General features: G+C 57.8%; 1 long non-coding RNA gene across 1 annotated transcript; it reads right to left on the bottom strand.

Moving 5' to 3' along the window:
• Positions 1–6,747: 6,747 nt before the first annotated feature.
• Positions 6,748–7,788, bottom strand: LOC139826788 (uncharacterized). The gene is made up of 2 exons (XR_011736925.1): positions 7,696–7,788; positions 6,748–7,046 (listed from the first exon to the last, which is right to left on the bottom strand). It is a non-coding gene; the product is annotated as an uncharacterized lncRNA (long non-coding RNA).
• Positions 7,789–14,677: the final 6,889 nt, after the last annotated feature.

Here is a 14,677-nt window from a genome sequence, read left to right as displayed (position 1 = left end):
CCCAGATCAGAAATGTTTACATCGCGCTCCATCCTGCCCCGGTACCAACACCGCACCCGCCACCCTACGCTGCTGCGATATCGCCTTAGCCAACCGGCCAGCGCCCAGCCCGCGGGGACAGCGAGGGGACAGGCCACCCAGCCCGGGGGTCCCTTGTCTCGGCCAGATGCTGCCCCAGCCACCCCCGGCGGGCTGGGGACAGCTCTGTCCCCCAAGCTTTGGCTTTCCTGTGCCCCCTGCCGCTCGGGGCAGGGCCACTGGCCAATCTGCTCGCCAGTCGTGTCCCTTGTCCCCGTGTCACCTCGGGCTGCCTGCTTTCCGCTGTTACGCTCAGCTTGGCCCTGGCTTAAGCGGGCGAGCGATCCCAGCCCCTCCATCTGCCCTGCTGTTGGGGACAGAGTTGCTCCCCCCCAGGCCTTGGCTGGCACAGGGGGACAGTCCCTGGAGAAAGCCCCTTGAAGCCCAAATCAGAGGTTGGCTCCCCAGCCTGGCCCCCGGAACGCTGGCCCTGCAAAGCAATAACAACCATCACGTGCCCGCGGCGCTGCCCGGCCTGCGGTGACAGCATCGTCCCTCGCTGGTGTGTCAGCCTCTGCTGTCACTCGCTTGTCTGTGCTGTCCCTGTGTGTTCCCAGGATGTCCCCACTGCTCCCTGACACAGCAGCACTGTGTGTCCCTATGTGTCCCCCAGGGATGTCCTCATCTGTATGGCATTCCCACAATGTACTATTTTGTGTCCCTGTGTCCCCCCAGGATGTCCCCATCAGTGTTGCTGCCCTGCAGAACACTGGTGCCGTGTCCCCCGCAGGGGTGTCCCTGGGTATGGGGAGAGATGATGGGACAGCAAAGCTGCAGGGTGGAGGCAGAACTGGGAGCAATGGGATCACTGGGAGCTCCCTAGCGTGGGGACGTGTCCCGTCCCTAGCAGGGCCACCTGAGCCATGGTCCCCGGGGGGTTCACCCCTGGGCGAGGGGTTTGCACACCAAGGGCTCTGCTGACGGGGGCTGTACTGGGGGTGGGTGCTGCAGGGTGCTGGGCCAGCGTCCGCGTGCGTCACCCATGTCCCCGTGCCAGCCAGAGGGTCCCTTGGCCCCCGCGGGCAGGGACCCCCCTGACATGGCAGGGCCCTGCGGGGTGTATTAGCGCTTTCCTTTTTTTTTAACGTTGCTGTTTTCTTACAGAAGTACCTCCCTTTGCATGACGGTCAGAGAGGCATTTATTCAGGGAGAAGCAGAGTATAGGTTTATACACTCTTACAGAGCTAGTGGAAATATTTTTAATCCCTCCACAACCATTCTCAATGAACACGGCTGACCTGGCTTGACTGCAACCCCGAGTGGCTTCCGTGTGGGCAGGGGCTGACAGTGACCGCTCAGCGGCTTCTGGCTCCCATTTCCTGGAAAAAAGGCTTAAAATGGATATTGGGGGCGTTTCTGCTGCACCCACAGGGGCACCCAGCTTGGAGGGGGGTGGGAGAGCCCTGTGGGACCCCGCCTGAGGGCTGGGGCAGCAGCCAAGGGTGAGGGTCCCCCCATGCACTGCCCTGGGGTCCCGCTGGTGTGGGGATCGTGTTGGGAACTGGGGGAGCAGAGCAGGGATCCTGGGCTGGGGATGCGATTGCTCTTCATGAGTTGCCCCCCAACATCCTTGTCCCCGCCCCATGATGGGGTGAGCCCTGCTGGGATACACCGTGGGCGCTCGCCATGAGCATCAATGCCCAGTTATCCCAGTTTGGCTTCACCAGGAGCTGGTGGGGTGGGCTGGGATCCATGGACTGTGTTTCTACCTGCCCTCCAGTGGGCGTCATCCATCTGCACCCTGCTATTTCTCCCTGCACCCCACTATCCTGTCCCGTGCCCCTATATCCTGCCCCTTCACCCTGCAAGCCCCCTCCCAGCCCCCCTGCACCCCAATGTCCTCCACATGCTGCTGGTGGATGGATCCAGCTCAGCACAGGGTGGAGTGCCCGACTACTCTTCCTGAGCCCCCTCCGAAATCCTGCTGTGAACCAGCAGGTCCCAGTACAGCCCAGCACCGCTGTGCCTGCCCGGGGGTGGCAGCCAGTGGGGGGGTGCCCAGGAGTGGGTGCTGGCAGTTTGGGGGAGCACCCGCCTGGCCCCAGCCCAGGGCAGAGTGTTGGGGTGATCCTGGGTCCCACACCACGACACCCAGCAGCAGCCACTACGTGTGTGTCACAGGGCTGTGCTTGTCCCCCTGTCCCCTGCACGGCTGGACACACACACACATCCCCAGGCACCTCAGAGCCCCAACACCCCCTCCCACGGGCATCCCCACCTTGATGCCTTCATCACCCTGAGCATCCTCACGTGCACCCCCCTGCTCCTGGACACCAATTTAAGCCCAGAAGCCCCAGTGCTGGGATGTGTTGTGCTCAGTCCTGTTCTCTGTGCCCACTGTGGGGGTTTCTTGCTTTACCTGCCCCCACTCAGGTGTTTTATTTCCCCCTGATGGGTGCTGGATGTGTTGTGGGATCTGCTGCTGCCATGGTTCCCCCTTTGCTGCCCGGGGCGGGGGTGCTGGGACCACCCGCAGCCGCAGCTCGTTTGCTGTGCTGAGCACCCCCAGGTTCTTCAGATGACCTGAATCCCAGAGCACAAAGTCTTTCCCATTGATATTTCTCCCAAACAGGCACGGGTGTCAGAGCCAGCGAGCTCCGGAGTGAGAGCTGTGCTGTCCCCGCGCTGTCCTTTGTCCCTGCGTGAGCAGTGAAAGCCTGGCAGCTGTGTGGGGGTGTTATTTTTCTCTGCTAAAGTGGCTGAAGCATTTCAAAGGGTTTCCCCAGGCGTGCTTGGCAGAGAGCTAAAGCCAGGCACCTTTCCCTGGTCTCTGCATCACCCAAGACACTTCAGTTTTGCTTTTCCACCAAGCCAAGTGGTGCGGTCGATGCGCTGGAGGGAAGGGGTGGCATCCAGAGGGACCTGGACAGGCTGGGGGGTCCATGTGAACCTCATGAAATTCAAGTAGGCCAAGTGCAAGGTCCTGCACCTGGGTCAGGGCAACCCCAGTACCAGCACAGACTGGGAGAGGGAGGGATGGACGGATGGATGGATGGATGGATGGATGGATGGATGGATGGATAGCAACCCTGTGGAGAAGGGCTGGTGGGTAACAAAAGGGACATAAGCCGGCAATGTGCACTTGCAGCCCAGAAAGCCAAGTGTCTCCTGGGTCAGATCACCAGCAGGCGGAGGGAGGGGATGCTCCCCCTCTGCTCTGCTCTCCTGGGGCCCCCCAGAGAACCGAGTCCAGCTCTGGGTTGTCCGGCACAAGACGCCCATGGACCCCAGGATGTCTGTCCCTCTGTCACCAGTGCTGCCTCAGTCCCACCCTGCTCCCTCCAGCATTTTAGAACGATGCTAAAACCCAACCTGTGGCTGGTGATGCCAACCCAGGCGATGTGTGGGTCAAAAATCATCATCACATATATTAACCCTCCTAAAACCAGCATGGAAATGGCAAATGTTTGTGCCTCCTTGTGTGGAAGCAGCTCTGGCTGCCTCGTCCCGCATCCCACCCTTGCAGCTCCAGGACAGACCCCCCACTGGTGGCCCTGCCTGCATCTCCCGTCCCAGAACAGCCAAAGGACCCCCTTGTTTTGGCCTCCAGCTGGCTGATTTAGCCTGGTTCCCTTTCTCCATGAAGGATAAAACCCAGTGCTGAGGCTCCGGTGTCAGTCCCAGCCTGCGCCTACCCTTCGTTGCATTGCATTTCATTTCATGTGAGTTTGAAAACAAAAAGAACCTCCAACCCACTCAATCTCAGCCCTCCCAGGGCAGAGATATTTCCGCGTGGTGAACACTCCCATGCAAATTCTCCCGTGTCCTATTTTAGGTTTCTCACTGGCACCGGCTGCAGACAGCTGTGCTGGAGCTCCTGTCAAGCCATTGGCAGTGGTTGTTGTGGAAGGTATAAGGGTTTCTAAGGGCAGAAGAGGAAATCTCTCCTTTCCTTCCCTGGGCTGTGTCACCCCCACTTGCCACCTAAAGAAACCCCAATGGCATCAGCCATTTCCCTCCCCTCCATTATCCTTTATATCCCTGTATTAGAGAGCACCATGCAACCTTTATTTTTCCAGCATTTGGAGACATGTGTGCTCCCCCGGGCAGTGGTGGAGTCACCATCCCTGGAGGGGTTGGACAGACACGGAGATGAGGTTCTCAGGGACACGGCTTAGTGCCAGGTTTGGGTTGGACTCCATGATCTTGAGGGTCTCTTCCAACCTATAATTCGATGATTTTATGATCTCCATCTTGGGGACCCTCTGCATGGCTCTACTGCCCCATGGCCCCCATGGGGTGGGGACAGTGCCCTACTGTGCCCCCATGCAGCTCCCCTGCCTGGTGCAGGCAGGTTGTCCCAGGCAGGACTGTCCTGTCTGGCCCAGGGGTCACTTTGGCAGAAGGATGCTCCTGACCCTGCTGCTGCCTTCCTGCTTGGTTGTATTTTGTTTTTTCTTACTCTGGAAACCCAGGCATTGCCTCTGGTGTCTTCCCACTCGCTCTTGTACCTTTTCGCCACTTGTCACATCCATTTCCACGGCCGCCTTTCCCGGCCAGGCTAAGACAGCGGCAGTCAGTCCGATTGCACCCGGTGTTGTCTCCCGGGCAGGAGCTCGCTGGTGCAGTGACGTCTTCTCCTCGCAGACGTGGTGAGGAGTTGGGATGCTGTGTCTGAGCACATTCAGTGAATGCTCATGATAAAGCAATTGGCCTTTGTATCTTCTGCTCACAACTTAATGGTTTCAGTAGACCTGAAATTCCTATGTTGCTGCGTGTCGTTGCTCTTCCCTCCTTTCAAGGCAGCTAAAGCATCTCAGTGTTCCCTTGCATCTGGCAAACAGGCCACAGAACAGATTCTCCAAGAACTGAGATGGAAAAATGGAGTCCAGCTTTACCAGAGAGAAGTCTTCAACACGTTTTGTGGCTTCTCTGTTCCCCAGAGCCCGAGTGCAAAGACCAGACCAAGAGCCTGAAACAACCGGCACCAGGGGAGGCTTTAGATGGGATCAGGGAACAATTTCTTCCTGAAAAGGGCTGTAGAGCATTGGAACAGGCTGCCCAGGGCAGTGCTGGAGTCACCATCCCTGGAGGGTTGGACAGATGGAGATGAGGTTCTCAGAGATATGGGGCAGTGCCAGGGGTGGGTTATGGTTGGGCTCCATGATCTGGAGGGTCCTTTCCAACCAAAATGATTAATGAGTTTTTACAGTTTATCACAAAAGATGGGAACCCTCAGTTCCAGCTCTGCTCTTTACCTTTTTACCTTTTTTTACCTTTGAGAGGCTGAAGAGGAAGGAGACACACCACCTCAGCATATGGAGGGTCTTCCCCAAAGCTTCCCAGTGCTTTGGCTTCAAAGTTCGCTGGCACTTGCCTAGCGGCGGCTTGATCCAGTTTGGTGTTATCTTTTAAAATCATTAATTTATACCTAGTTCCTTTTGTTGCCATTTCAGGATCTATAGGCATGCCTGAGATTTGCATGCCTTGGACTACTGAATGTATTAACCAAATAAAGCATGGGACCATACATGACACAAACAGTAAACCCAGAAATGCACACGCTATCATGAACCTCATTTTCTTCCACCAGGCTACAATTTCCAGACCAATATCCATGAGGTGGACCTGGCCACCAAGTGGGAGGAATAGAGGTATTTGATGAATTTGCCCGCAACACCAACTTACAAGGGGTTCGTCCAACGTATTCAGTCATTTGAGACCCCCCACATATCCAGCATGAGGTGACATTTAATTCCTGGCCTATCTTTCTATAAGATCTATAAACATGTTTTTCCCTCCAGTTGGTAATTGCAATCCCTTGTCTTTTGCCTTATTTCTTCATCCGAATCACTGCTTTTCTGTACCAATTTCTATTTCTCTTGCCTTCTTTTGAATTCCTGAGTGGCACTCTTCATTAACTCCTCCTTATACTGATCTTGCACTGCCCCTCCATCTGAATAGCCCCACACACCAGCTTGTCTAAAACAGATATTCTGTTCTCCCCTAGGGCAGGAGACAGAGCCTACACTGAGTCCACCTTTCCCTGGGTTAGTTGCTACCCATAATTTCTGCCCTTGGATTTCACACTTCTCCAATTCTGTTCTATCATAACATCCAGAATTAATATGAGCGTGATAATTTAGAACATATTGGGTTAGTCTTCCTATCTCACACGCTCGTAGCACTTGGTACAGGGCTTGGCCAGGCTAAGTTGGGAACAATAAGTCACCACTCCTGGTAAGAGGATCAGGTCCAGGTTTCCACACCCTCTGCCTCTCTGGCCGGCACCGCCTGTGGAACCGGGTGCCCGTTGCCTGCGGAACCGGCTGCCCGTTGCCTGCGGAACCGTTGCCGCTCTGGATCTTGGATTCGGTGATGTCACTGCTGAGAAGTGGGTTTCTCGGTTACCTGAGGCTTTGGCAGATGTTTGTGGACACACAGCGGCCCACTGGTGCACCCAGAGCCGTCTGGGGGACAGAGGTCCCAGGAAGTTGCTGGCTCCACAGGATCAAGTGGGGGAAAAGCCAGGCTGCCCCCGGCTTTCCTCTGGCCAGGAACGCCGTCCCCACCCCAGCCCATCCCCAGCTCTGCGAGGAGAACAGCTGGGTGAGGGCCAGGGCGATGGGGCTGCCTCCAATCCCAGGTGAGTGCTCCTCAGGGTTTGACCCCCATGCGTCCCGGGTGACAGGAGTGACCTAGGACCCCCCATTGCAGCTTGACCACAGGTTTGGGAGGAACAAAAAAAGATCTGCTTTATTAAACCTGTTGGAGAAAGGGTACAAGGGGTGGCGGGGGAATACAGGGTCAAGTGGATGGTCTGGGCCATCCAAAACACAGGGGTAGTGGGGGTATCCAAAGAACAAGGGCTGGTCTGGGGCATCCAAAGCTCTCGTGGAGCAACTGCTACTTTTTGATGGCTTTTTTCTGGCTTTCGATCAGCAGCTGCCCCTCCCTCTTGATGTCTTCCCGGGTGGGGACGTGCTCGCCATCTTCGTCCTCCTTCTCTTCAGAGGATTCAGAGGATTCTGGAGGAGCGAACAGAGAGAAATGGGCTGGGGAGGGTCTGCAGGGCCATCTCCGCTGTGCCGGTGTCACCAGGGAGAGCCAGCACGCTTTGGAGGGCTGGTGGCATCACAGTGAGCTTTCCTGCCAAGCCCTGGCTCTTCCTGCCCAGCATCCCAGGCTGACCTGCAGGGCCTGGCAGTGCCGCTGCTGTGGCCCATCCCCAGCTGCTGGGGCTTCCCAGAAAGGTCTGGAGACACGCGGTGCTGGACGCAGCTCCAGCTTCATTCAAAAGAGGTGGCAAGCTCCAAAAACTCAGTGGCTCCTCCAAGAGCATCCAATAGGAAGAGGCCACAGACAGACCCCAGCACTGGTTGTTCTTCACAACCAGGTGATTTTGAAGACAAGGCTCTCCCTCCTTGCCCCATAGCATCTTTTCTTGTTCCTTCTGTGGTTCAATGCTCGCCACCCCACCGGCCGCCTTCATGCTCCCACATCCCCACCTAAAAGCACCACCCATGCTCAAAGCCTTGGAGACGGCCCCAGGGTCTGGAGAGAACTCATGGGCTGAGCTCTGCTGGGACAGGAGAGACAGGCGAGGATGGTCACAAATCCCAACAGGCAGGGGCAGGGACAGTCGCCGTGGGACACGTCCCCGCTAAGCTCTCCTACCGTCATCGCTGCTGTCTCTCTCCTCAAAGGAAACCATCACGTTCCGAGGATCACTTGACATTTTCTTCTCCAGAAAATCCCTGGCCTTCACGAAAATCTGTGAAAGACACCCTGGGTTAATTGTTGAAGGGAAGGTGAGTGTTACAACCCAAGGGATGCCCTTGATGATCCCCTGGGGACAACACCCTGCAGTGCCCAGTGCCACCTGGAGCTGAGCTGCTCCATGGGGCCACCGCCATTCTCCTCACTTGGGACGGGCCATCAGGAGGAGCCTCCTGGCGCGGGTCCCCGAAGACCCCAGCAGGGATGGACACCCCACGTACCTCGCTGCTCTCGTCCAGGATCTTGTACTCAGGGGGCAGGTGGGCCACCCGCTGCTCCAGGTACTGCCACTTCTGGACCAGGTACTGGACCTTCCCCTCCAGTCCCCGGGACAGGAGAGAATCATCCTGGAGACAGAGAGAACAACCTTGGTGGGCAAAATGAGCCACCTGGGGTGACGGTGGCTGCGCCAAGTGTCACCGCGCTGTGTCACTGCGCCACCCAGCGCTGGGGGGCTACCTGGCCAGGCACGGTGATGCCGCGCACACGGAAGAGGAGGTGGTCGATTCTGTTCTCAATCTGAAAGAGGAGCTCCTCGTTCTTCAGCATCTGGGCTCGCGACCGGTCCCGCCGGGCCTCTTGCTCCTGCAGTTTCGCCCTCAGCTCCTTCTCCAGCATCCTGCAGCCAACCACAGCCACATGCATACAACTGCACAGGGGTGCAGAGACACCACAAATCCGTTGCAAAAGCTGCTCAGGTTGCAACCCACCCCCCCTGCCATGAGCAGGGACATCTTCACCAGCTCAGGTTGCTCAGAGCCCCATCCAGCCTGGCCTGGGATGTCTCCAGGGATGGTTCATCCACCACCTCTCTGGCCAACATGGGACAGGCTCTCACCACCCGAATCGTAACAAGTGATAGGACAAACAGAAATGGCCTCAAGTTGCGCCAAGGGACGTTGAGGTGGGATCTGGGGCACAGTGTCTTTCCCAAAGGGCTGTGGGGCATTGGAACAGGCTGCCCAGGGCAGTGCTGGAGTCACCATCCCTGGAGGGTTGGACAGACAGACATGAGGTTGTCAGGGACATGGGGCAGTGCCAGGGCTGGGTTGATGGTTGGACTCAATGATCTTGAGAGTCTTTTCCAACCAAAGTGAGTCTGTGATTCTATGACACGGCTGTCCCGAGGCCAGCAGCACCTGGTTTTGTTGGGGGCCTGGTGAAACAGGAGCAAAGCCTTCTTCAGCTCCAGATCCCTCAGTTTTTTCTTCAGCTCCTCCTGCAGCTCTTCCTGCTCCTTGATGTAGTTCTCCAGGGCCTCCAAGGATGACTCCTGTGCCAGGATCTTACTGGGGATGTCCTAACCAGGGGACAGCACGAGAACTCAGCCCACAGTGCTCATGCAGGGTGCAGGAGCTGGCCCGTGGCCTCAGGGGGGTTTCTGCACCAGGGACCACCGCAGGCTCAAGGCGTGGAGAAACACAGCTCCATCCTTGCCCACACAAGAGGGGCTCTGGGGGGCTCCAGGCCCACAGGAGAGCTGAGAACCCCTCAAGAAAACAAAGCGAGCAGAGAGGTCTCGGCTCCCTGTGGCTACGAGCAGCCTCAGGTTTTTGGGGAGATGGCTTCTTCCGTTACCCAGAGGCGGGAGCACTGTACTGCAGCCTTGGCCGCCTCCATCGTCTCGCTTATCCCGGCCTCGCGGTCTCTCTGGGACTCGTCGGCCTCCAGTTCGGTGGCTGAGGCGGGAGAAAAGCGGCAGAGAGGGATGCCCGGAGCTGCCCCCGCGTCCCACCCCACTGCACCCCGCCAAGCACTCACCCACCACTGGGTCCTGCTGGGTCGAGACGTCCACGCTGGACTCGGACTTGGCTGCCTGTAAGGACGTTCATGGTCACCCCCCGAGCTGCTGGCACCCTGGGGAGCTGGCCCTGCCACCCCCACCCATGGGGCTCGGTGCTGCTGCTTTCCCCTCAGCTCACCGCTGGCACTTTCTTTTCGCTCAGTTCCCTCAGCCACAGCCTCTCCATGGGAACCTTCTGGGTGTCCAGGGAGCGCTCCGCAAGGAACTCGGCTTCCCTCTTGGCCAGCTCCTCCTGGAGGGTATCAGAGAAGAGAGAAGTGGCTGCAGAAGCTGGGACCACAGAATCATTTGGGTTGGAAGAGCCTCTCAAGATCATCGAGTCCGACCGTCAACCCACCCCTGGCACTGCCCCATGTCCCTGAGAACCTCATCTCCGTCTGTCCAACCCTCCAGGGATGGTGACTCCAGCACTGCCCTGGGCAGCCTGTTCCAATGCCCCACAGCCCTTTGGGGAAGAAATTGTTCCCCACATCCAACCTCAACCTCCCCTGGTGCAATTTGAGGCCCTTTCCTCTGCTCCTGGCGCTTGTTCCTGGGGAGCACAGCCCGACCCCCCCTGGCTCCAAGCTCCTTTCAGGCAGTTCAGAGATCAGAAGGTCTCCCCTCAGCTCCTGTTCTCCAGCTGAACCCCCCAGGTCCCTCAGCCGCTCCCATCACACTTGTGCTACAGCCCTTTCCCCAGCTCCGTTCCCTTCTCTCAACTTGCTCCAGCACCTCAAGGGCTTTCTTGTTCTGAGGATGGACCTCTGTGAACCAGCTGAGCTTCTGAGATGGCCAGTGTCATAAATGACCCCGCCGTGTAAATGGGCTGGGTAGGAAAGTGGGCAGGATGGAGGGCAGGGAGGGCTGGAGGGTGGAGAGTGCTGCTTTCACCATGGCTGTTGCTTTGGGCACGTTGTCCCCAGCCCCAGGGCATCCTGGCCCAAGAATAAGACGTGAGTAGCTCCAGGGGATCTAGGTGCCGTGGGCCAGCCCAGCTTAGTCTCTTTTGTTCTTCATTGCAGGAAGATCCACCAGCCTGGGTGCACGGTGCTGTCTGTGGGCTCTGGAGGGTGGCAGTGGGCCCCAGAGTGCCCTGGCTGATCTCACCTGGGCTATCTCAGCAGCTTTGCGGGCCTCCTCGGCCCTGGCCTCCATGTCCTTCAGCTCCATGTCGTCCAGCTCGGACTGCCTCCACATGCGCACCACGTCTCTAGTCAGCTGGCTCACCTCCTGGGACACAGGGAACCACAGCGTGTCACCCCACTGAGCCCTGGGGGTCCCCACACTGTGACAATGGATGGAATCACAGAATCCTAGAATAGCTGGGGTTGAAGGGGCCTTCCCAGCTCCCCCAGTGCCACCCCTGCCATCAGCGGGGACGTCTTCACCAGCTCAGGTTGCTCAGAGCCCCGTCCAGCCTGGCCTGGGATGTCTCCAGTGATGGTTCCTCCACCACCTCTCTGGGCAACCCGGGCCAGGCTCTCACCGCTTCATGGAGGGGAGCAGAAGAACCTCGCTGAGCCAGGAGGACGTCCCTCCAGCACAGTCCCTGGGGCACCTCGCTGCCTTTGCAGGGGGAGCAGGTGGGACGATAGCCCGCTGAGGAGGAGCTCACCTTCTGCAGGGCATCATGCACCCGCTCGTACACGGTGCCCACTTTCTCTGCAGCGCGGAGTTTGGCGCGCATCTTGTCAAGGTCGTTCTCCAGCTGGCGAATCATCTGGGGCAGAGATGGCGGGGACACATGGGCTGACACCACCTGCTGAACCCAGCACCTACCCAGGGGCTGCAGGGCTTGGGTTCAAGCCTCCCATGGGTGCAGCCACCCCAGGAAGAGGGGTCCTGGGTACCCGCTTTTGCTTCTTAGTCTCATCCGACTCCTCCTCCTGCAGCCGCAGCAGCTGCTGCTGCAGCTTGTCCCGGGTTTGGCAGCGCTGCCTCAGCTGGTAGTCCAGCATGTTGAGCGTGTTCGCCTGTTTGTAGATTGTGGCCCGGAGCTTCTCCCGGGCCTCCTGGATGGGCAAGCCAGAGGTCACCAAGCTGGAGGCAGCGCTTGCTGGGCACCCGCGGGAGAAGGGGGTCCTGCCTGGGAAACTCCCCCCACCGTAGAGCCGGGGACGCTGGGACGTTGCTCCAGGACACTGTCACTCCCTTGGAAGGATGGGGACTGGGAGAGCTTTGCTCTGGGGGGTGGGTGGGCTAAGGCAGAGGTGACATCAACACCTCAGGGCTGGGGGACTCTGCGTCAGACAGCCCAGGAGAGGCAGGCTGGAAGGGCCAGGAGCTCTGCTGGGGCAAGGGATCTGCTCCGGGAGCTAAAGGAGGACCTGCACGGATGCGTCCTGCGGTGGAAAGGGACCCGTGGGACACAGGTGAACACCCCGTGTCTCACCACACCAGCCCTGTGGGCTTGTCCTTGTGCCGGCACCGGGTCCCTCCACGGTGCACCCTGTTCCCAGTGTCCCTTGAGCCCCAGCCCCCGCACCAGCCCGTGCCCACCAGAGCCCGTTACCTCCACCGTCAGCCCGGCCAGATCGGGGGGCAAGTTGTGCGCCCTGAGGACCTCGGGGGCCAGGACGGGCTTGTGCTGCGGGCAGAGAGAACGTCCCCGTCAGCATGGGGACGGTCACGTCCTACTGCTGTCTGCTCCCGGAGAGGGCTGGCGGAGCAGGTGGCTCTGCAGGGCCAGCACCGGGCAGGGGGACGTGGCACACGGGAGCTCCCGCTACCTTCCGGGCCATGGCCAGAGCCTGGGCATCCTCCTGCACGGCCTCACACAGGCGGGGGAGCCGCTCCCTGTTCCCATGGAGTTTTTTCTCGCATGACTGCGTGAAAAACTGCCTCCCTTGCTCTGGGGGACACGAAGGCGCCGTTGGTGCGGGACAACGGGGGGAGCGAGAGCCCCAGCCCGTCCCCGCCAAGCCCAAGGGGCAGCACCTTGCACGGCGGTGGCGGCGCGCAGCTCCCGGGCGCGCCGGCTCAGCCGTGTCTTCTGACCCCGCACGGTGGCAGTCGCGCCCCGGTCCCCCGGCCCCGCCGCAGCCATGGCCGCTCCACCGCCTGCCGGAGCCGCCGCCGGCACCGCCTGTGGAACCGGGTGCCCGTTGCCTGCGGAACCGGGTGCCCGTTGCCTGCGGAACCGTTGCCGCGGCAGCTCCAACGGCCACACGGCCGCTCACAGCCCCTTCCTCTCCACAGCTGCACGCGGCGGACTCATTCAGGAGCAATTCCTGAGCGCCCTGCGGCAGCCACAGGCAGGACAGCGAGCACAGCCCAGCTCTGCTGCCCGGCACCGCGGCTGCGGCAGCCGCAACCAGCCCAGGCTAAACGGTCTGCTGCTGCCGGAATTTTTGCAGCGTTGCAGCCTGATAAGTATCCTGAAAGTCGCTGTGAAGTTCACCCGGTTCGTGTCTTGGATTCCCTCCCTACTCCATCCCCTGCTGTGCTTTCGGCACCCCCGACAGCTCAGCAGTCCGGGGCGGGGGGAGGAAAAATGCCGAGCGGGTGGGCTCCTGTACCATTGCCCAGCCGTGGTGAGAACAGCAAGTCCAGACGATTGGAGTCAGACAACTTGCCCAAAGAACATGAGAAAGCTGAGAATGCTAAAGTCGCAAACATTTTTGCCCTTTTGTATCTGCTTTTACCGCCTTTTAACCCTCCAACTTCCACGAGAGAGCAGAAGGAGTCGCTGCATAAGAACTGAGCAAGAGAACTGTGTGACAGATCAGATCAGCTAAGAGCGAGTGAATCCAGCAGTCGGCAATGCGGTCACGCTGATCGTGACGGGAAAGGGGGTGCGCCTGGGGACTCAGATTGTACGAATAGCTATGATGCTAGAAAGTATTGGCGAGAACGTGCACTGTTCCGAACGCCCCTGTTCCTAACGATTCTGCAGCACCGCCCGAGTCCGCGTTATCTGATGACTCGGATGAGGACGGGGGTTTGCAGCATTTTCTTCAAAAGTTAACAGGAAAAAGAGCTCGTGTATGTGTTGCCCCGAGATCAGATAAAAACCATGAAAGACTCAAGCAAAATTAGACCTGTGCAGTGTAACAGCTGTGGATCATTTAGGACGGAACGCTGGGGACTCGTTGAAAGGGGTGGGTATCCCACAACTCCTGGGACAGACACTAATTGGCACACCACAATTACAGGAGCGATTAGTTCTGAAATCCTGAGGCAGTCAACAGACTTTGCATATCGAGCTCTAGTAGAGGTGTCTGAAACCAACAAAGCAGCCAAATCGTTTATAACTATTATCAGGGTCCCAATGAGAATTACATGCAATTTATCGGCCATCTTCAAGAGGCCATCAATAAGCAGGTTGAAAACTTAGAAGTTAAGGAGGCGCTGGTGTTGAAATTAGCAGCAGAGAATGCTAATGTTTGCTATCAACGTGTTATCTGCGGGTTTTACAGTACATATTACATGCTTCTGTGTATTGCCCTGCTGAAAATCAAGCAGCTTGTCAGGAATGCGAGTTCATTGTTTTACTGGTTGTTGTTAGAATTGTTTCTTTGTGCTATAAGTGCACCGTAAGACTTTCTCCCCACTTTTCCCACTCGCGCTGCCAGCAGCCCTGTGCTTCCCCCGCCTCCCTCTTCTCATGGTCTTTACTTACGAGATGGGGTCGGGAACGACTGTTTTCATTCGTGTTCCTAAGAAATCGCTATTCGGAGGTGTTTTTAAACATAGGAAAGCACTTGGAAATAGGAGGAAGGAAGATCTTGTGAAATATTGTAATTAATGGTGGCTGCTGTATAAGTCAAATGATTGGGAAAAGTGGCCGGAGAATAGGATCTTGAAGTATAACACTTTGTTGCAATTCATGTTGTTTTTAAGGCGAGAAGAGCAGGACAAAAGAAATCTCTACAAGAGATCATTAAATCATTTCAGACAGTTTTACAGGCGGAACGGTCTGAACTTCAACAAGCTGAGAGAGTTAACTGATAACACACAGCTCACAGTAAACTTGCTGAACTCCGCAAGATGCTTTCCTTATTAACCTGTTTCCTTTGTAGGTATCTGTTTAAGCATATTACCGTTTAATAGGTCTTTGTCTGTTATATGGCACAGTAAGTTCACAGACTGTTA

This window comes from Patagioenas fasciata, unplaced genomic scaffold (genome assembly GCF_037038585.1).
Source record: "Patagioenas fasciata isolate bPatFas1 unplaced genomic scaffold, bPatFas1.hap1 Unplaced_192, whole genome shotgun sequence".
Lineage (NCBI taxonomy): Eukaryota > Metazoa > Chordata > Aves > Columbiformes > Columbidae > Patagioenas > Patagioenas fasciata.
The sequence above is the reverse complement of the archived record's forward strand: the minus strand, read 5'-3'. Positions and strand labels throughout refer to the sequence as shown.